At 37.5% G+C, this 20988-nt stretch overlaps 1 protein-coding gene, 1 long non-coding RNA gene and 2 other non-coding genes across 6 annotated transcripts in view; 3 read left to right on the forward strand and 1 right to left on the reverse strand.

The window, feature by feature from the left end:
* Positions 1-20988, forward strand: part of LOC105224278 (dual specificity protein phosphatase 15) — a 227321-nt gene that overhangs the window by 125097 nt on the left and 81236 nt on the right. Inside the window, exon 1 of one of the 3 annotated variants that reach the window (XM_011202318.4) lies at positions 14160-14935. The exons of the other annotated variants lie outside the window; for them this stretch is intronic. The gene's annotated coding sequence lies outside the window, so the exon portion shown is untranslated. Of the gene's footprint in view, positions 1-14159; positions 14936-20988 lie in introns of those variants that run through there. 3 annotated transcript variants of the gene reach the window in all.
* LOC125778873 (uncharacterized) overlaps positions 1-20988 on the reverse strand; it is a 114276-nt gene that overhangs the window by 62695 nt on the left and 30593 nt on the right. The gene's annotated exons all lie outside the window — the stretch shown is intronic.
* On the forward strand, positions 2542-2739 carry LOC125779072 (U2 spliceosomal RNA). Its single transcript, XR_007423103.1, has one exon. It is a non-coding gene; the product is annotated as a U2 spliceosomal RNA (small nuclear RNA).
* LOC115066004 (U2 spliceosomal RNA) lies at positions 12609-12774 on the forward strand. The gene has a single exon (XR_003845659.2). It is a non-coding gene; the product is annotated as a U2 spliceosomal RNA (small nuclear RNA).

Consider the following 20988-nt stretch of genomic DNA (forward strand, 5'->3'; position numbering starts at 1 on the left):
GTATGTATGTAAATAACTCAGAGCAAATGGTAAGCTTCTAATATTAAATGTGTGTCAGTTCCATCAGACAACGTATGACTATCCGAAAAATTCTGGCTTATCGCATAATATAACGGTATTTGGTATAGTAAATGCTGTTAGTATAAACAGTATAATAATTAAAGAGAAGAAAGATTGAGCCAGCTGGGGGAAGAGTGCGTTTTTCAAACTCTTTTACTCAATTACTCCTGAGTGTTATTAGCATTTTGAGCGCATAAATCAAGCAAATCTATCGCTTGATGGAAAATTTAACTCCTGCGCTTGCTGCAGTTGTGTTATATAACCGGCATTTTGAACAGTGACACAATATAAAAAGTGTAACAAACAGTGCTTATTATCACTCAGAGAGTAAGTTAGCGCACACAGGAATGAGTGAAACCGCAAATATAACGCTTAAAGCAAAGGTAGCATTTCAAAAACCAGCAAAAAGAGTGCTAAGTGGCGTGGGTGTCGTATACTAGAAACTGGAGCTACACTGATTTTGTGCTCCTTAAATTTTTACTATTTCAGTGAATATTTTTATTGGCATTGCGAGTCGTGGTAAGCCACTTAAGTGTCATACACCGCTTGTGTAGTAAATACCATGTTAAGCTAGATAAGAGAAAGCTGTCATTGACACAAATACCTACATATATTTTTACTAGCTTGTTCCTTAAATATTTATACACATAGATATATATTTATGTACCAATATGTACGCAGGGATTCCTCGCTTGCCGCCTAGATATCCGGTTTAGCGGCAACGTGTCCTCTAACAGCTTAAGTGTTGTGGGAATTCGCCATTTGCGAACAGCTGTCGCTGAAGGCTGAAAGTGAATGCGAAATTGGGTTGGTGTGATTTCAGGAGCAGAGTGGAAAATGAAAACAAAGCATTAAAAAAGCAGAAATCATTGGTTGTTGTAAACGAATTATCGTGAAAAGGATACACGGACCTAATTGACAACACTTACCATAGACATGGGAAAAAAATCCAGCGTGATCAGCATTAATGAACGTTATTTTTGGATCTTTGCAAGAACTTAAACAAATTAGCACAAATTGGCCTCGAAAGTCGGTGACAGTTGCTTTCAAAATCATTTCCGGCGAGTACCTTGAATACGCAGCAGCCTTGTATTGTTAAAAGAATGGTCGGTTATAGAGATAAAATTATTACTATTAAGACAAGGAAGGATAGAGATTTATGGGACTTCGACGAATGTTCGTTATACTAGATACTGTCTTTGAGTAGATCCTTCAGTATATAATTTGATATTTCACCCATTTTTATATAATGTTGATGTCTGCATGGTTTTGGGAGAAGCAAACGACGGTATTTTCTTTATAGCTATAGTTCTTTGAAAAAGTAAGGTACAAGACTTTAAAAAGATAATAGTTAAAGAACTAGCACAAAGAAAAACTACCGTACCATTCATGTTTTTTGCATAATTTTAATGCTAGGCGATCAAGATATTTTAGTTCAATAAACCACTAATATCAAGCTTGATTTATCTACCACTTTGGAAGACTGGTGCATCTCAAACAAAAAGTTTCAACCGAATCTAATTCGAAAATAGCAGGAAAAATTATTTCATAATTTTCAAGAAAGCTTGTCTATTTAATTTCACTAAAATATCTAATTCAAACGTTTTATATAGGGTTTATTGGAGTCGGGAAAGGTCCGCGCTAATTGCCCAAACTTTGGACATTACTCTAGGATACTTGAGAATATATTTTCAAGCGACTTTATAAGTATGTAAAAATTTTATACGTTCAGTTAATTTTGCTAAAATATCTTACATATATTAACAGTTATTATTAACAGGAAAAGATGCTCTCTGCTTTGTATTAACACTAGAAAGACGGGAGCTTAGCTATACCTTTATTGCCTGAAAGCAGTCAAAATGACTGTCTTTCGGCAATGCAGATATAAGACATACACACATATGTATATATTGGAAGTGAAGGAGTAGGCAAAAACAATGATTAATTTATCCATTCATATGTTGTAGAAAAGTCACATAATTGTTAGAAGCTATGAAGTTTCCGGCCGATTTTGCTATATTCATATTAGGTAAAAAGATACATCGTTATTAAATTTTTTTCTAAATTCTTTCTATTTGGTATATGGGGCAATTTTATTTCCAGAAAAGGATTATTATATTATTATACTCTATAGTAAGACACTGCAATAGAAAAAAAATTCATATATTCTATTAAATACATATGTGCATATGCAAGGTCATATTTTGACACGATCTGGAGAAAATACTGTATAAAATTGTCTACCATAATAACGAATATTAATACTCAATGCGATTATAATGAATAAAAGAAAACAACAAAGAAGTGTAAGGGTGCGTTACCTGAGTATGGATTTGCGACCATCCGCACTGTATCGTTTGGGAGATGGCTGCATACCTGAATGATCACTTGGCATTTCTTTGACTTTATTTTGTGCCTTCAATTCTCATACACTTCACATTTATTTTTAGAGAAATAATTTACCTTTGGAGTGGTGCAGTTATCGCTTCTCGGCCTTATGGCTAAGATCAAAGTGTAGTATCTGTTCTTATCAGCTTAACATCTGATAGATCCTCCATCGGAGGACAACAAATGTTAAACTGATTTTTGGAAATCGACGGAGTGTTTTAGGGCCTTGCTCCACCTCCATCACGGGTTGGCCCGGTATTGCAGTACCACCGGGATTTCGGCCCAATTGATTAAATAAATATAAATACTTTTGAAATGAACGTGAGTTATATGCGATATACATTAATTTACATTAATGTTAATTGGCGTTACACTCACTAGCATCGTTGTCGATTTCAGCGGATCGGGCGAAAATTTGTAGTTTTAGAATGAAAGTTAAATTAATTGATATGGACGTAAGGTAAATTGAAACTTAAAATTTTACTACATGGGAATTAAGAACTTGACAATGTACTATGTTGTATTATTGTTGTTGCTGTTTCGGTGGCGACGGACTCTACAAGTAGAGGGTTGTTAGATGACTGGAATTTATTGGGTGTGCAAGGGTTAGAGTCTTGCGGTGACTAGTATCTAGATTATCGGGGCAACTCGACGATCTCATTGTCTGTAATGTGTGGTGGTTTCACTTCAACTACGGTTTCTGCAATACTATCCCAGCAGAAACTGCTTGGAGTGGAGTGGAATGTGTTCCTTGACCGAAAGCATGCGCACCTCACTATACTTGTACAGGCGTTCGACGGGAGAGATAAAGAAGCATCCAGTATTAGTACCGAGTTCAGTATTCTGGTACGTATGAAGCTACCTCTTCTGCGTTTTATTACATCCAGGTGATAAAACCAGCGCAGCGCAGTTCATGACCAGTTGGCCGATTGATAACAACGTTTCTTTGTCCTTTTACCGGGATCCTTATCAGAAAATTGTAAAATGCTTTAATAAAGTCACAAAATAGGTTACCGGAAATTGGATCTCAGCAGAGAGGGGCACCTGTGTGCCTTAACTTAACAATCTGGCAATTCACAACTGTATCGTAAAGTTCGACATTTTTGATGTTATACGTACATACTTTGAATGTTTTGACATACGGGCGCTATTTGTGTCGTTATTTATAGCAGAAATCTGGAATTAGATCACTAACATTTTCGCGCGATTGTTTTTTACATTAAGTCATCTAAGACTGCACCGATGAATTTAATACAATTTTGGACTATGAAGCTCCATCAAGGAACAGCCTTAATCGATGGTATGGTGAATTCTAAAGAGATCGTAAATCACTCCAAGACGGTTTTCTTGAAAGAAATTATTTAAGCTGAGCTTTAAGGGTTGCAAGATCGTCTCGTGACCCGTCGTGAGATTTAGACAACCGTAGGCGATAGGTTAGGTATATAGATCTTAATTAAGAATATTCTTAAAAACATTACAATTATCCTTAATCCCGAAATTTAAAATGCAACCTACTTCTATACATAAGAATCGAATCAATATTTCCCTTAGGTCCAATATATTCTTCTTCTTCTTAATTGGCGTAGACACCGCTTACGCGATTATAGCCGAGTTAACAACCGCGCGCCAGTCGTTTCTTCTTTTCGCTACGTGGCGCCAATTGGATATTCCAAGCAAAGCCAGGTCCTTCTCCACTTGGTCCTTCCAACGGAGTGGAGGTCTTCCTCTTCCTCTGCTTCCCCCGGCGGGTACTGCGTCGAATACTTTCAGAGCTGGAGTGTTTTCATCCATCCGGACAACATGACCTAGCCAGCGTAGCCGCTGTCTTTTAATTCGCTGAACTATGTCAATGTCGTCGTATATCTCGTACAGCTCATCGTTCCATCGAATGCGATATTCGCCGTGGCCAACGCGCAAAGGACCATAAATCTTTCGCAGAATTTTTCTCTCGAAAACTCGCAACGTCGACTCATCCGCTGTTGACATCGTCCAAGCCTCTGCACCATATAACAGGACGGGAATTATGAGAGACTTATAGAGTTTGGTTTTTGTCTGTCGAGAGAGGACTTTGCTTCTCAATTGCCTACTCAGTCCGAAGTAGCACCTGTTGGCAAGAGTTATCCTGCGTTGGATTTCTAGGCTGACATTGTTGGTGGTGTTTACGCTGGTTCCAAGATAGACGAAATTATCTACAACTTCAAAGTTATGACTGTCAACAGTGACGTGAGTGCCAAGTCGCGAGTGCGACGACTGTTTGTTTGATGACAGGAGATATTTCGTCTTGCCCTCGTTCACTGCCAAACCCATTCGTTTTGCTTCCTTGTCCAGCCTGGAGAAAGCAGAACTAACGGCGCGGGTGTTGAGGCCGATGATATCAATATCATCGGCATACGCCAGCAGCTGTACACTCTTATAGAAGATTGTACCTGCTCGATTAAGTTCTGCAGCTCTAATAATTTTCTCCAGCAGCAGATTGAAAAAGTCGCACGATAGGGAGTCGCCTTGTCTGAAACCTCGTTTGGTATCGAACGGCTCGGAGAGGTTCTTCCCGATCCTGACGGAGCTTTTGGTGCCGCTCAACGTCAGTTTACACAGCCGTATCAGTTTTGCGGGGATACCAAATTCAGACATCGCGGCATAAAGGCAGCTCCTTTTCGTGCTGTCGAAAGCAGCTTTGAAATCGACGAAGAGGTGGTGTGTGTCGATTCTCCTTTCACGGGTCTTTTCCAAGATTTGGCGCATGGTGAATATCTGGTCGGTTGTTGATTTGCCAGGTCTAAAGCCACACTGATAAGGTCCAATCAGTTTGTTGACGGTGGGCTTTAATCTTTCACACAATACGCTCGATAGAACCTTATATGCGATGTTGAGGAGGCTAGTCCCACAGTAGTTGGCGCAGATTGTGGGATCTACCTTTTTGTGGATTTCGCAAAGCACACTTAAATTCCAGTCGTTGGGCATGCTTTCGTCTTTCGAATAGCTCGGCCGGCAATCCATCGGCCCCTGCCGCTTTGTTGTTCTTCAGGCGGGTGATTGCTATTCGAACTTCTTCATGGTCGGGTAATGGAACGTCTGCTCCATCGTCATCGATTGGGGAATCGGGTTCGCCTTCTCCCGGTGTTGTGCTTTCACTGCCATTCAGCAGGCTGGAGAAGTGCTCCCTCCATAATTTAAGTATGGAGTACAAGAGTATGCTCCGGTCTTGAAACCTTCTGTAAGCCGCCGCATCTTTTCGTAGAATTTTCGAGCATTACCCCTGTCGGCCAGCTTATCGAGCTGTTCGTACTCACGCATTTCGGCCTCTTTCTTCTTCTGTCTGCAAATGCGTCTCGCTTCCCTCTTCAACTCTCGGTATCTATCCCATCCCGCACGTGTTGTGGTCGATCGTAACGTTGCGAGGTAGGCAGTCTGTTTTCTCTCCGCTGCGACACGGCACTCCTCGTCGTACCAGCTGTTCTTTTGCACTTTCCGAAAACCAATGGTTTCGGTTGCAGCTGTACGTAAGGAGTTTGAAATGCCGACCCACAGTTCCCTTATATCGATTGCTGATAAGACCTCTCAGAGAGCAGGAGTGCAAGTCGAGCAGAAAATCGTTCGGCTATCTGTTGAGATTACAGCTTCTCGACGTCGAATCTTCCTTGTCTTTGTTGTGGTGCGTTTTTTACTGCACAGAGGCTGATGCGAATCTTGGCTGCAACAAAATAGTGGTCCGAATCGATTTTATGACCTCGCAGCATACGCACGTCTGGAATACTTGAGAGGTGTCTTCCGTCTATCACAACATAATCGATGTGGTTGGAGGCTTTTCGATCCGGAGACAGCTAGGTAGCTTGATGTATCTTCTTATGCTGGAATCTAGTACAACAGATAACCATATTTCAGGCCCCGGCGAAGTCGATCAGCCTCAACCCATATGGAGATATTTTGACATGGAGGCTGAATTTACCGACCATTGTGCCAAAGATAGCTTCTTTGCCTAAGCTAAAGTCGCCAAGCACGATTTCGCATCGTGGCGGGGGCATCTCTCATAAGTGCGCTCCAAGCACTCATATATTGGGTTGTCAAAAAAGTCTTGCGGTATTTTTATTGAATTTTTTTTTATTGAAATTGAAATGAATTTTTGATAACTCATGCCCAGCTCTTGACCGATGCTGCGGCTGCTACTATGCCGGTCTCTTTCGACCAATTCAGCGATTTTATCGCAATTTTCGATGGCAGGCCTTCCGGAGCGTGACACATCTTCGACCACCTCTACACCAGAACGAAAACGTTGAAACCATCGTTGTGCGGTGGAAATGGAAACTGTATCGGTTCCATAAACTGCACAAATTTTATTGGCGGCTTGAGATGCATTTTTGCCTTTATCGTAGTAGTACTGTAAAATATGCCGTATTTTCTCTTTATTTTGCTCCATGTTTGCGACGCTATAACTCATGAACGACTTAAAAGAAACGACAATCAATCAAACACGCGTGAAATGAGCTTTCCAAAAAGGTATAGCATGACCCGATGCGACGAATAAAACTAGAACTACGCGCTTTCAGCGCCAACTAGCGAAAATACCGCAAGACTTTTTTGACAACCCACTATACTACTATATTAACAAATGTACGAAAATTACAGTTTCATATTTATAACGAATTGAAATAGTAACTGAACTTATGGCAAAACCATATACAGGTTTAAACCAAGTAAATCGGACAATAAGTTTTAGTTAAATGAGTAGGAGAAGTATAAAATATTATACATATCTGTGGCCATTTGACAAAACAACTTCTCTCGAAATAAGACAATTTTCCAGGATTTTTATCATATGTATGAATTTTCAAGGCGCGTTTTTCTGTCTTATCGCCATTGTCCTAGGACCGTTAGTTCAAAAATTATGGAGTCATCAAAACAACTTCTTTCGTAATTTTTCAAATTTTCGGGGTGACAAAAGAGCTTGTCTCGAATAAGTTGGAATTTCAAACGTAAAATCATAACGTACATTTATCAAAAAAGCTTGTCTCTATATATCGTCTGAGTAAAATCAGAAATTGGCATTTGACAAAATAACTTCTTTCGATTGAAGTTCTTTTGTCAAATGCATATCTAAAAAAAAATGCTTTTCAAGTCAAGATAAGATAAAAAAAGGATCTTTTTTTGCACAAATCAAATTTGACAAAACAGCTTGTATGAGGTAAGTTGATTTTCAGTAACAAAAAGCATTTGACAATAAGTCTTATTTATTTGATTTATATTTATCTAGAAAAGTAAAATATTTAATTTAAATCAATTGATTGGAAAACGTGTCTTTATTGATCTGCATCCAGTTTAAATTGACTTCGTCCTTTGATAGTAAGAGGTATTTCTACTGCAAAGCTTTAAACATGTTTTTTCGCTCTCCTGTAAAATTTGCTTTTTTGAAAGAGGTTGTTTTGTCAAATGTCCACAGATATGTATATACGATGTAAGTGAATCGTAATCACAAGAAATTTATAATAACTTCGAATTTTTTGATGATAATTTTAATTGTCGATCGCTCTGGGGAGTTGTTGGCAGCAAAGAGGTAACATATATCGGATATAGTATATACATAGATACTGCACTCATTATATACTAAGAATCCTTCTGGTTCCTTTACTAATTTCAGTTTATTTAAAGATCACATCTCTTAATTTAGTCCAATTTTTTACTTAAAATCTTCAAGTTTAATTTCAAGAGTCCTCAAAATTTAAACATCAATGCACTTCTAATGAAGCCATTGACCTATCGATTTAAAACTAAAAGAAGTAATAAACCGCTAACATTATTGCCATGAGCAATAATATTAAATGAGAGTAATTATTTTTAATGACTTATTGTAATTGCTTGCAACGTGCAACATGCGGCACTAGTTTCGCAAATATAAATAAATACAATGAAGCAAAGCAATGCCACTGTTTTTTCTCCTCTTCCCTTCTCTTACAATAATTGTGTCAAATACGTTTAATAGAAATTTACGGCACTCCAACACCAGCGAATTATAGTCTGCAAATTGCTACCCACCAAAAAAATAGAAACTTTTTAAAAGTTCAAGGTTAATGCCATAGTTTAGTGCGAATAACGGCTGACTGGCTCGATAGCAAAATTTTAGTTTACTTTTTCGTAAGCCGAAAAAACGCTTCGCGTCAGGTTACATGGTCAAAGCCACACAAAAATAGTTTACATTCCTAAAAGCCACAGAAAATAAGCCAAAAAACGGCATAGAGCGCTTGCAGCTTACTTTTTGCGGGCGGCCCGTGGCCATGTGCTGGAAAAGCAAAAGTGTCGAAAAGTGCAGCAGGACGCGCGTCGCGTCACAACAAATTCAATTTCAAGGTGATCATTGTGGAATAGTGCAGGAGTGTAGGAAGTACTAAATTTATGTCAACTGTAAGCTAATCCAATCAAAGTCAACAAAAATGAACTTGTGGAATGTGTGAGTAGAGGGAAAAGTAATTTTGTTGGAAAAACTTGCTAGTGCATGGTTGCCTACATTCGGGGAAGAGAGAAAATTTTGATGTGAGAAGATTAAACTTAGTTAAATTTCATGAGACTTTTATATTTTGAACAATCGCTCATAAAATAAATTAATATATTTGTTCAAGTATAAAGTTCTTAATTGCGCGGAATAGTTTCTATACGTTTTATTCTTATATATTATATTTGATTAGATATATACATAAATGAGAATTGCACACGACCTAAAGTCCACTGTACCTTTTCCTAAGTCACAACAACTCACTTAGCCTCAGGCGGGGGTGTTGAGGCCGATGCTATCAATATCATCGGCATACGCCAGCAGCTGTACACTCTTATAAATTACTGATTACTACTAAAGCTTCAAATTAAAGAGATATCCGCAAAATTCGCAAGGGGGCAGCACATATGTATATTTAGATGTTGGAATGTTGTTAAACTCTCTGAAGCTCTACAGCTTTTACCAGCTAACGTAACGTTCGAGTTATGTCTACTATGCAAAATTTTTTAGAGAAATCGATTAGTAATTCTCACATGTAAAACACGCTCTTTGTCGGATAGCATAAATTACAAACTAATCATAGTAAGCAAACCCAAAGTGTATGTAAATGTAATCTTAGAATCATGTGGTTGAACATGTTGTCCGCCCGAAATCTGTTTGATATTGGTTTTACGTGAAAAGTTTTTGTTTCAATGTTGTATTTACTATTTTTTCCCCGAGACCAAATCCTGTACGTATTAAGGCTATGCTACGATGAAATACTAGTTGGAGGCCAAATATCCAAAATATTATATACATACATATGTGCCATGGAATGCAAACTGTAGCGCGCTTGGCCTTGAACCTAAAGCCTTTATACAAAAGCAGCTATATATCTTAAGTATGTCTTTCATCTGGATCCTGCTTCAAGTCGCTCAGCTTAAGTTAAGGACTTGAAATCGTATTAAGACAGATAAGTCATGATAAACTTTCTTAAAAATTTTAAAAACATTTCTTATAGGACTTCAAAAGATCTATGTACATGCCATAGTCAAACCTGAACACGTTACTTCCTTTGCAATCATGACATCTAAGTCTCAACCATTAACTTCAAAGTCGTAGTCCTACTATATGATGCATAGACATGAACGATGATAACATCTAAAGAGTCGGCGTTACGAATTTTCAAAAGAAAGATTCTGCGGAAGATTTATGATCCTTTGCGCATTGGCAACGGCGAAAATCACTTTCAGTGGAACAATGAGTTGTACGAGATATAAGATGATATTAAGACGCTGTACGCTAACTAGGTCATGTCGTCCGAATGGTTAAGAACATTCCAACTTCGAGAGTATTCGTCGCATTACACGCCGGGGGGAGCAAAGGAAGAGGAGGACCGTCACTCCGTGGGAAAGACAAGGTGGAGAAGTACCTGGCTAGACTTGGAATGTCCAATTGGTGCCAAACAGCAAGAAGGAAGATTGTAAACTTGGCTATAATTGCATAAACGGTGTCTACGCCAATAAAGAAGAAGATGAAGCCTCAGCCATGACGAGCTCATGCCACGAACTCATCTTTCCTGTCTTTCTCTTTTTTTTTCTCCATTTCCCTCTCTAACGAAAGCTCGTTAAATGCTTATTTATTTCATTCATTTATTCCATAATTTCGACTTTAAAGTGGTGTGCATTAAAATGAAATATGTGCAAGTGGGTTGTTGTGTGTGTGCATACGCGTATTAATCTTCGACTCAGTATAGCTTAATTTAGAGATTGATTGTCATTCCACAAAACGCTTTCTAAGCGTGTACACACCCACTTTTGCCACCATCTCTTTTTTCCAGCGAATTTGGTAAACAAATGTGTTATTGTTGTTGTGCTCATATATTATCTTTTATAAGAAAAGGCGATGTTTCCACACCCAACCAAGCCACCATAGAGCGCTTTGGCTTTGCAGTAATTCACAATACATAATAAAGACGCACAAGGCTGCTTTACTCTCACATAAATACACGAAAAGTTCGCACACTTGTGCATTTTTCGTTCATTCATGTTTTTGTTTTGAGTGTGAATTGAAAGGACTTTAGTGAAAGAGAAATTGTAGACTGAAAGAGTACAACTTGAGTGCACGCTTCATGCGCTTGCGTCACACTTGGAGTAAAATTTATTGAGTGAAACTCAATGGCACTCAAAGAGCGATTGGCTTGGAGTGCTTTTGGGTAGTATGCATAGTTGCATAGTTTTATTCTATTTCAACTATCAGCCTGAAAGTTTGCCGAATAATACGTTATCGTAGAGTTCGTGTATATTGATTGAAGGCTTGAAGCTCAGCTTGGAGACTTGAACATTAGTTATCATTGTCAATTTTGACTTTCATTTGAGTATGTTTAGTCAAATAAAAATGTACTTTTAATGTTATCATATTTACCGGTGACTCTGAAGGTTGGGAGCACCGGTGATACTTGACGTATGTTAAATAGAAAATGTATCTGTAAGAAGGAGAAATGTGTGAGGATCTTTATGTATTTACTCTATATTACATAAACAAGAGGCTTACTTCAAGAGTTCGATGATGTGGTTAAGGATGTGTTATTTAAAATAACTTTCGATTTTTGGTTTAATTCTCGACGCTTTGTGGGAAGCTCCTATAACCCACTCCTTATATAAATAGAGAATTAGTTATTATATAAATATATAGCGTTAAGTACTTAACCACAACGCCTAATAGGTTGCCTAACCATTACAAGATATACGACCGCTGTTAGAATCTCAGAAAGAAGGGCTTCCCCATGAAAGAAATGTACCGGCTTCCACTTTCGCCATCGTCATTTTAAAACTGCTACCACGCTCCTTTTGCTGCGGTCTATAAAATATAATAATTAACAACCTTTGTGCGAATCTCTTATATAAGCAGTTTTTCAAGAATAGACTATGTGTCAATTGAATGTGATTGATATCGCTTTGAGTTGTAGAGCTTGTCATGGGATAGTTGTTGTCCGAAGTAGACAATTTTTGCCCATTACGAGGCACACCTCACGGTAGTATTCGTGCAAAGTTTTATCCAGTTAAATTGATTAGTTCTTGATGCGTTTACTTATTTCTAAATTTATCACACTTTTGGTAGTTTTCAATAAAATCAGTTTATGGGGACTTAATTGGATTACTATAGCTACAGCTTAAACCTGTTAAAGAGCGGGCCACGCTTTATTCTATGATTATTGTATTTCATCAGCAATAGTTACCAAGCAATGTATGTATAAGTTTAGAAGGTTTCATCAAAATATTTCAATTTTTACTGATGTTACAGCTTTAACGGACGGTCGGACGGACGGACGGATAGACAGTCACTCGCAATTCAACTCGCTCGTCATCCTGGTCGTTTATATACTATGTATGCACATACACAATAAATATATAACTCCATATCTTGTTTAGTTTTAGGTGCGTAAGATGAACAAAATTATGTATTATACTCTGTAGCATCATGTTGTGAGAGTATACAAATGCAATCGTTATATTGATTCTACCAATGTTCAATCTAATAGAAGAAAACAACAAGAATTTGTAAGGGTGCGTTACCTGCGTAGGTATTTGCGACCTTCCGCACTGTATTGTGATTTCTTTCAGCTTTGGTTGTTGCTTTAATTCTCATACACTTTATACTTATTTTTATAGAAATAGTTTACCTTTGGCTAGATTTGGTTATCGCTACTCGGCCTTATGGTTAAGATCAAAGTAGAATCTGTTATTATCAGCTAAACATCAGGTAGATCCTCCAACGGAGGGCAACAAATGTTAAACTGATTCTTAGAAACAGAGTGTTTTATGGTCCAGTACCGTAGTACCGCCGGGAATCCGGCCCAAACAGCTGTTTGAAGGCGAACTAAAGTGATAAGGAGTGTCATACCTCTCCAGGGTTGTGCGCCACATAAAAAATACCCCCAATAAGAAGAAACAACAGCCTCGGGTGAGAGACCCCTATTTTGATGGCGACCGTTGCAGACGTATTTAAGACAGTGATGCCCAAACGCACACTACCAAACTGTGTGCTTGTGTTGGAGTATGAGAGAGCTTGCTGCTACACCCCAAAAAAATACAAAACTTTAGTATTAATTAATATAAAAAAAATTTGAAAGTGATTCGACAACTTTTACAAAATTGTGAAATTAATGAAATTCCTTATTAATTTTTTATCAATTACAAAAATAAAGACAATTCCCGTGTCAAAAAGAAATTAAAATTCAAAAAATTTTAAATATTGAATTTATGTTGAAGTTTTCACCTAAACGGCTGTATCAAAAAACTAAAAATCAATATTTTCATGGTTTTGAACCAAAATTGTTAATCAGCGCGCACATACAAATTACATGCGTAGCAGTCAACAGTCATTGATCAAGTGATTTTCAAATACACATTAATTTTCCACAATGCATAGAGAGCGCTTGACTAATACGTGTGAGCGAATATGTGAGAGAGCAATAAAGTCGGCCGCCCGCGGGCTAGGTAAAGCGCTTCACTGATTTAGGATTACGGTTTAGGGGTATTCATCTTAAATGTCCGGCCTCTAAATTGGAAAGGTGCCATTGCCCAGCTGGTTGATGTCCTCGTAAAAATAAAGCTGACATCATTGTCTCCCAAAGAATGAGATTGATGGTACAAAGACTAAGACGAGTAAGTCCGTGTGGTATTATTTACTACAGTGGCCATATAAGGGAGGGCAAATTCGGTGTGGGAGTCGTGGTGGGACAGAGAATCCACCACGGTGGATGATTGTCTAGCCACAATCCGCATTAAAGCGGATCTTTTAAAAACATTGAAAGCGTGCTTATGGAAAACTGATACCACAACAATAAAACATGAAATGCAAAATATTTTTTGCTAGAATCTTGTTCGAATACTAAGATCTAGAGGACATATTTGGAACCATCATAAAGAAAGTTGTAAAGCTGTGGATATTATAGCAGTATTCTCTTAGTATAACATTTCAAAAATGCAAATCGGATGATAAACTGGGCATTTGTTTTTCATAAACGCTTCTGAAAAGTAGAATATTGACCAAGCGCGCTTCCAAAAGGTTTGTTTACTAGTATTGCTCATTTTCAGCTTCCCGCTCATACAATTCATTTCTTCACTCCAATTTACACTCAACACTCCCACTCAATCAATGCCGTTCGTGTGATGTTTCACTCAAATCCTTGTTCGGGTGCTGGCTGCGCGGATGTCTGCCTACAAGTCTGCTATGTTGACCATAAAAATTTCAGTTCGTCTTACTCAGCTCAGCTTGCTTGAACGTCGTTTTCCAACTTTGCTTTAAATTCGTTGCAAACTTTCACATTTCAAACATTTCACTTTCAAACGGCAAAACAACAACACCGAGTAGCGACCGAGAACAGCAGCAAAAAAGCGATATAGAAACAAAAATAACAAAAAGACAAAGTGAAACGAAAAAGTTAGAAAAAATATAAAAACAAAATGGCTTGCAGCTTAATTTCAAGCAACAAAAGTGCGTGAAAAATTTAATAAAGCCACTTTCGCTTTCGTTGTGCAGGTGTGCGTGCAGGCGCTGGCGCCTGTGTGCGTGTATGTGTGCAGGTTTTGTGTGCGTAAAAATACTACGCGCTGCTGCTGGCTGCAAGCTGCTTTAAGCCCGTTTGATATTGTTGTTGGCGCTGCTGTTTTGACACGCCAACAGCGACAGGCAACGCAAAGGACTTCGGTGTGCCAGTGCTGCCGACAGTAGCAGCGGCTGTAACGGTAGCAGAAGGACGCACGGAAAACGGTGAAAGTGGAAACGTGCGCGTCGCGTGTGGTGATATAACAACGGCATAAAGTTTTCCTCCACACTTTATTGTGTGTGGCCTTATTTTTGTTGTTGGAACAATGTGATTTCTTTTAGAACCGCGTTGCGGTGCGATAAAACGGATTTGCCGTTATTTGAATAAGCACATTAAATAAATGAAAGATATATGTTCAACGCTCGATCCTCATATGTAAAAATGTCGCGCTGTGGATAAAAGCGCAAAAAATAAAGGTTAGTACGCTAGGTTACAAATATATATGTATCTATGTACCTGCAGTTACCATTATTCCACAAATATTTAAATTTCCATTGAACTGTGAGCTAATTATTGCTGCCTTGCATAGCTTAATATGCTGGCGACCTTTGAATGCCGGGCATAGTGCAGCGTGCTTGTGGCAAAGAGCCTCGTGAGCGAAAGTCAAAGGACAAGTAAACAATTTGAGGCTAACATTTGTAAACACTTGCAAGCTTACAGACATTCAACATATAAAGATTTAACAGATTATATTTGGATCTATGGAAGTTTTTTGAGCGTTGGTGTGTAATAAACTACATATACATATATGTAAATTAAAAAAAAAAAAAATAATTATGTTTAAATAGAGCTGTTTTGGGGTGTTTTTAAAGTCAGAAAAGAATTCTAAATTTTTCTAATAATTTATCGCTTCAGATCGTGGCTTACTAAAATAAATAGCTTGAAGATACTTTTACTTCCAGCCGGATCCTTTAATACCAGAAAAATCTCGCTGCACAGAGTAAGCTCTTAAGTTCTGAGAAGCGCGTCCAGTAACAGCCATTTTAGTATTGAAAGATTTGCGCTCATTTACATTTCAAATTAAAGCCAATAAGGTTTACCCGTACTAAATAACCTTATATTTCACATTGTAGATGGAAATGGCAGATACATCTAGACCTCACTTGATACCAAATCGCACTCTCCATGACAATTACGGTTTTGTGTGATATAGAAAATCAGCCCATTTACAATTGAATTAATTAAAGAATTGCATTTGAGGCCAAAGAGGAAATGCCCAATACAATCTCTTCTAAGGTTTACTTCTTCTACTAAAGAGGGTTACAGAATAAAAAGAGAGTTTTCTGCTTTTATGTTACAAAAGAGATTGTAATCTAAATCCCATTTGCAGTTACGAAGCGACGATAAGACTTTGCTATCTTATTCTTCGTGATCTGTAGTGTCTAATCGACTTTATTCCCAGTGCCAAATGTGGTCTATCGGCTTCTGCACCTTCCAAGTTGGTGTCTTTGTCAAACATCAATGGAAACCTCGTTCCTGCAGCCATATTTAAGAAGTCTAAACGAACTCGGTCCTACATTTGGTCCAAACATCTGATCCCATCGTTTTTCACCAAACTATTTGTAAAACCTTTTATATTAAAATAAAAACAACAACAACGTCCTTCGCCACAAGTAGTTTCTCCGATACATTTAGGCAAGCGACGCCATTAAACACTTTCAGAACTGGAGACTTTATATAATACACAATACAGCTATTATCGATGATAATTATTAGTTCGCTTGGGGTTTCGTTCACCACTAGATAAAAAATCACATTTACTGAGATCAAGAGAAGCCGGCCACCTGAGCTGATTTTTTGATTTTTGATAGAGTATTATATATACATAAAGAGATAATGCGTTCAAACATCAAACTTTTATTCCCAATCATCTGTTACCTTTCTATGAAGTTATGGGTGATATGCAACCTATTTAGACAGTGTAAATATTACCATCAGAAACTTCCACTCGACTTTCGTCAGAGTTTACAATGTTTTATCTCTCTCTCTCGCTTTTAATTTCCAACGGCTCTGACACAAACGAAATAACTGAACGGAATAAGATTTCGTAAATATTGAAATTAATCTAATTTCAACTCGAAACTAGGCTTTATTGTATAAGATTTAACAATGAAGTTGGTAAATTATAATAATATTAAGTTATGAAAGGAAAGATTATTATTCAGGTTTCTGCAACAAATGCTTCGGGTGTCAACTAATTTGAACAATTTTTGTTAAGAGCAATGTTCTTCGGAAATCGGGTTGCTTTGATATCTTTAGAATTTTTATCCTTTCACAGGACTTAGTAACTTTGCCTTCTTTGCAAGATTATCATTAATGCGCAAAAATTAAAAATACATCTAACGTATCAATTTGTGAGTCAGCTAAAGATCTTTGTTGTCGAGTGCAGTTCTGTAAAAATCGTTTCAATTGTTTCTGTCTGCGGTAGAACTGCCGTTCTAAGTAGTCTGATTGATTTTCTCTGACATATAAATACTTTTTTGAAGGTTTTTAAAGAGCTCCACTTTCCAATTAGAATATTTTTTAAGTGTGATTATCTTCCAATATTAAAAGTTTCAGTTTTTTACAAAAGACAAGCTTCTTATAAAATCAACCAGGTATCTGATTTGAACCGACTACTCCATGCTGACTATGATATCGACTCATTAAATAACTCATTTCATCATCAGAACCTTAAAAATCAAAGAACTTCTGTTCACGAGTGGTCCGCAAACTTATTACCCCATACCGTATCTACTCTAAGATCCTTCAAAAATTTTAAACATATTATAAGTTTGCATTCCTAAAGAGATTTCTTTAAATTTATTTCTAAAAAATCAAGGACTATGTATACATATTTAAAAGAATGTTCGGAAAAGCAAAAAAATAAATAAATAAACAACTTTCATGCACTACCCTTAGCCGCAGTAACAAAGATTGCGTGAGTGTCTTGCTTAAGCGGTGAAAGGACAACAGAAAGCGAAAATGCAAGAGCACAGAGAGCACAAAAAAATTAAAAAGTATTAAATAACTAGGGTTAGGGTACTACTATAGCATACTATATACTCAGTACATATGAAATTCGAATGGTTGGAGCGAAGAATTAACTAATTCTTGCTGGACATCTGTCCGCTTTCCTCTAAATTTTGTTCGCTGTTCATTTTCCTACTTGACTTCGCTTTCGATTTAATGGGATCTTTGCTATAAGTAAATTACTCGTATTAGAGACAAATTGGAAACATAGAATTTTTCTGTTCTTGGCATTACTAGTCATTGTCCGATTAGTACCTGCAATGAAAGTATTTTCCCTTTGAACTGTTGAGAATATTTCGCCTATACTTTAATTTCACACGTTTAATAAGCCTTACAACCGAATTGATGGAAACTGTTCATGATGATGAGGGATTAGCCGCAGCTAATCCGGCCACTAAAAGCAACGAAGACAAAGAAAACGTAGGACACGGAAAAGACAGATAGGCCTGTGGAAAACACTGGCTATTTTAATAAATATTCCGATGAGGAGTCAAGCTACAAGGGCAAATGAAGTGTATAATTATTTAATTGTTTCCTGAGTATTTAGTCAAAAGTTTTCGATGTAAAAGTATTTTTTTTTAAAGTAGGGAGATCATCAATAGCCGGAGTGCGGAGCTTCAATCCCCTAAACCTCACCTACTCACAACTCCAAACTCTCCCACGGGACCACCTTACTAAGTATTACTTCGTGGGAGTTATAAGAAATTTAAGTCTCCTCTATGGCACGAGATGGACGCCTAATCTGCTCTAGCGGCAGTAGCAGTGTGTGGGTTCGCCGTCCTTTGAGTGAGGTTTGCCATCGCTGCTGCTTTATTGTTAAGGGTTTGACGGCTCTGATAACCTGGATGTCATGAGCATCATACTGTCTATTTTTCGTTACATTTGCGAGTAAAAATCTGCCTTTATTTGCTATCATTCTTGATAAGGCGTTAGGATTTTATTCGTTTTAGCTGCAGCGTATTCCAGGTGATCCCTAAATTTGAGCCTTGACTCTATACTCCAAGATACTTTATTTGTGGCTGTGTATGAATCTTACACTGCCCTATGATGAGAGATATATCTTTTGTTTAGCCAGTTCTAAACTGATTAAGGAGAACCATTGGCGCAAGCCTTTTACGTACTCATTACATTTGCTCCAGAGCCACTGATATCACAATATGGTCGTCTGCGTATGCAATTAATTTAATGGCTTTTGGTTGGTGTCTCCTTGGCATCCCATCATACATTAGGTTCAATAGGAGGAGACCTAGAAAAGTATACACGATGTTAGTAAAATTTAGCACACTGTGTTTAGTTTGATCCAACATAAATACGATAGTTTTATATCTTACTAAATTTTATATCTTAATCACTTAAAAAGTTAAAATAATACAATTTATTTTATTCAAAAGAGTCTCCTTCTGCTTCAATACAACTTTTTGCACTGTCCAAAAGCATATCGAACCAGTGTTTTAGCTCGTTGCCCGGTATGGCCGTCAGTATGCCGGTGCAAGCCTTTTGAATGCCCTCGACGTCTGCATAACGCTTTCCTTTCATGGGCAAATGCCTTTTTCCGAAAAGGAAGAAATTGCACGGTGCCATATCAGGTCAATACGGGGAGGGCTTAATGGTTAAAATGTGATTTTTGGTCAAATAATCGACCTTCGAATGTTGGATTCTGAGCAATTTTTGGTCGTCAGTCAATTTGTGCGGAACAAACCGTGCACACACCTTTCGTAAGCCCAAATGTTCGATCGAAATACGATAAATCGATCTCTTGAAGATGTTCAATTCCATTTCCATGAACTTCAGTGATGATTTTTGATGAATTCACGCACAGTTTTGATGGAATTTTCGGTTGGCTTTTTGTTCGAAGCTCATTTTCGCACCGATAACACAAACATACTGAAACTTAAAACGCAATAACTTCACTTGCAATCTATGAAATATCACTGGACAATCGTTAAAGATAGTAGATTCTAATAATTCTGAGATTAATATCAACTTAAAATTCTGCAATTTCCATTTCATTTTGATGTATAAATTTCTTTCGCCATATCATTGTTATTTCTGTGGTTCACTTTGGATTAAATGTTGCTGTTTTCGCCGCCATAGATAAGCTCTCTATCTTTAAACAGTACAAAAGTCGAATATACCACAAAAATTTTTCACATTTCAAATCTTAAAATCCAGCCAACCACACAAATATGTGCACACAATGAGAGTCTGCTGAACAATGTGGACAGTCATCGATATAAAGTCCTTGCAATCCCAGGCATTTTTTCAGCCGTGATTTTAAAACAAACCTTAATGCGTAATAATACACAATTCTAAGCTAGCTTAAAGCGCATTTACGCTAAAAGCTTTCATTAAATCGCCGCAGTGCATTAGCTATAAATACGCTCATGTTTGTATTCCATTTTTCAAATCGACATTGTGGCAAAATCACCGCCTGATGTCACCCACCGATTACAATTAGTGCTCCGGCGCGTAGCTCACCGCCTCTAAATATGCTCACACAGCAAGCGCATGCACATACACACCCACATAACTATCGATTTGCGCGCACACACCCAGGCGTATACGTAACCTGAGAGCTAACACGCCTTAATAACGCGCGGTTGCTGCTGCTGTTCTTGCCGTTCTCGCTCTTGTTTTTGTTGTGGTTGCTTTTGCTATAGCTAATGTTGAGTTGCAACATGTGTTCCATTGCGCTGAGCCACGCAAAGCTTTATTGTAATTTGTTTACGCGCCGTTTGTTCGCCTTTTTCATTAATTCAATGCAAATCGCGAATTCTGCGTAAAAATAAATACATAAAATTGGCATAAACAGGAAAATATTTTTATGTACAGGAATTTACATGACTGCATATATGTGAGCTAATTTGTATTGGAAGCTGTTGAGCTGTGCTGTATTATTACAGTGTGTTCCAAAAGTTAAGCACTTAATTTGCAAATTTAATCCGCATTTGTTACACATGAATAAAGAAACTACTAAATATGTGCTTGTTCTATTCGTCGACAATATTTTTGTGCATTGAGTGTTGCAAACTTACATAAATGAGAACTAATCTTAAAAAATAGTATTTTTGTATTTTCTGTATGAAACAGTAAAAATTTAGTTTTTCAAACCAATGTTACATTTTAACACCACCCTTGAAGACTATTCCGTTCAATTCTTGGGAAAACATAATTAACAAGTGAGGAAGAGGTAAGTTCGGGTGGAACCGAACATTTCATACTCTTACAACTTGCAGGAATCAAAGCCAGGGAAATACTTTAAGGTGTAAGAACTCAACCAGAGAATCGGATCTAAGCAATTTTACTATATAGAACTCATATACTGACCGATATATTCGCCAGAAGATTTGTTAGAAAAACGAAAAACATTATTTGTAGTATATGGGAATTGGGGTAGTATCGAATCGATTCTATCTATAAACTATTATAATGCCACATACTAAACACATGTTCCCTG

Source organism: Bactrocera dorsalis, chromosome 5 (genome assembly GCF_023373825.1).
Source record: "Bactrocera dorsalis isolate Fly_Bdor chromosome 5, ASM2337382v1, whole genome shotgun sequence".
NCBI lineage: Eukaryota > Metazoa > Arthropoda > Insecta > Diptera > Tephritidae > Bactrocera > Bactrocera dorsalis.